This window comes from Penaeus monodon, chromosome 40 (genome assembly GCF_015228065.2).
Source record: "Penaeus monodon isolate SGIC_2016 chromosome 40, NSTDA_Pmon_1, whole genome shotgun sequence".
Lineage (NCBI taxonomy): Eukaryota > Metazoa > Arthropoda > Malacostraca > Decapoda > Penaeidae > Penaeus > Penaeus monodon.
In genome coordinates this window covers 12,285,665-12,288,164 of record NC_051425.1, presented here as the reverse complement: position 1 = coordinate 12,288,164, position 2,500 = coordinate 12,285,665, and positions in this window count along the sequence as shown.

Here is a 2,500-nt window from a genome sequence, read left to right as displayed (position 1 = left end):
CTCCTCTCCTCCCTTTCTGTCTTCTTTGTCCCTCTCTCACCCTTTCTCCCTGTGTTTCCTCCCCCTCCCCCCCTCTCTCTCCTTTATTCTCTCTTTCTGTCTTTGTCTCTCTCACTCTCTCTCTCTCTCTCTCTTTATGTCTCTCACTCTCCCCCCCTCCCCTTCTCTCTCTCTCTCTCTCTCTCTCTCTCTCTCTCTATATATATATATATATATATATATATATATATATTTGTATATATATATATATATTTGTATATATATATATATATATATATATATATATATATATATATCCCTTCTCTCTCTCTCTCTCTCTCTCTCTCTCTCTCTCTCTCTCTCTCTCTCTCTCTCTCTCTCTCTCTCTCTCTCTCTCTCTCTGTATGTGTGTGTGTCTGTGTGTATGTGTCTGTCTCTATCTCTCTCTCTCTCTCTCTCTCCTTACCCCAAATAGGTGGCCAAGGTCGCTTCTTCTGAGCCAGTAAGCTGTGACCTTTCTAGCATTTCCTAAAGGTCATAGCAGTTTTATAGGTCGAGGTGCTATGTGCAGTTGGGCCATGTGGCTGTGGGGGAGGCAGCTCTCTTTTGGTTCATTCACTGGCGAATTTATTTGGCTGTTGTATGGCCGGGCGTGGGCGGGATTTTTGGTGCTGCTCTCTCTCTCTCTCTCTCTCTCTCTCTCTCTCCTCTCTCTCTCTCTCTCTCTCTCTCTCTCTCTCTCTCTCTCTCTCTCTTCTTTATCCCTCTCTCTCTCTCTCTCTCTCTCTCTCTCTCTTCCTATTTAAATGTATAGATGGTTAAATAAGTGGATAAATGGATAATATATGAAAAAAATTGATAGCTTAATAAATAAATATCTACATACACTCGCACACGCCCCCCACACACACACAACTGTGTGTGTGTGTGTGTGTGTGTGTGTGTGTGTGTACATATAAAGGATATATAAATTAGAAATGATATAAATTAGAAGAAATTGATGTAAATCTATCGACAGATAGATTGAGAACGTACGTACTCTTTTACAGTCGATACAAACTTTCTCCCCAAAATTGTTCCTCTCGATGGCAGATACATCCAGCCAAATATACCTACATGGACTACTGCCGATATAAAAATTGCATTTCACTCTCTCAAAGCTCAAAGTTCACTCATAGTGACTGTGCCGAGCGCGTAGCAATACCTAACCGCAAAGTCTCCGTCAACTGGACACATACCGCGGACTAGTTTTTTATGCGGAGGAAACGAGTTTTTATTTATTTTTTATCTCTCTCTTTTATTATCTTATTTGTAAAGCTTTATGATGAGGAACTCTTCTTTCTATGTTGTAATTTTTTTTATAATTAGTTATATTTAGTAATAAAACAACAAAAGGGGACGTAGAAAAGTGATGATAAATTTAAGAATGCGATTCAGACAGACTTTTTGTTGCCTTTGTCTCTGTGTATAATTTATGCGTAATAATCTATGTATGTATGTGTGAGTGTGTGCATGTGTGTATGAGCGTGTGTATGTGTGTTCGACAGAATATATGTACCTGTCTGATTATACATTGCGTTAGTCTTCTCTGTGCGTGTATCTGTGTGTATTTTTTTGTGTTTGAGTGTGTTTATGTGCGTTTGTGTGTGTTTGTGTGGGATAGTGCGTGTGTTTAAGTGCGTATGTGTGTGTGTTTATGTGCGTTTGTGTGAACATGTTCGTTTATGTATATTTATGCTAGTGTCTGTGCCTCGGTATATGTACGAACACGCATGTTTTGTATTCATGGTTAAATCTGGACGCGCGCCTTTACGATCGACAACGAATTTACCACAATATTATCCCGGCGAATCCGTTGTCCTTTCTGGTCGTTTCTTGGCCTTGAACGCGATTTCTAAATGTAAATTCGGATGTAAATGAAGGGCGAAGGAATACACAAAATAAAAGAACAACAAAGGAAGATAAATGGAACGGAGAGTGAGAGAAACTGAATACGTGAAATTGTTCTTATTATTAAAGAGGTTCAGTGTATATATTTCTGATTCATTTGTTAGTCTCATTCTCTTTTATTCTTGTCTTTCTCATTTTATTATTATTATTATTATTATTATTATTATTATTATTATTATTATTATTATTATTATTATTATTATTATTATTATTATTATTATTATCATTATTATTGTTATTGTTATTATAATCACCATTGTTATTATTTCATAATTATTATCATTGGTATTATTATCATCCTTATTGTTATCATTTTAATAATTATCAGTATCATTTCTATTATATTTATTATAATTGTTATCATTTTTACCGGTATTATTATCATTACTCTGTTATCCTTATCAATATCATTTTTATCATCGTTATCATTATTTTAATAATTATAATTTTAATCATTATCCTTATACTAAGATCTTTAACGAAAATGTTTATTACTGATGCTCATTTGTTTTTAGTGCCATTCAATCGCTTTCTCCTCGCGTATAGAAAATATAAAGGATTTGAGAGTGAA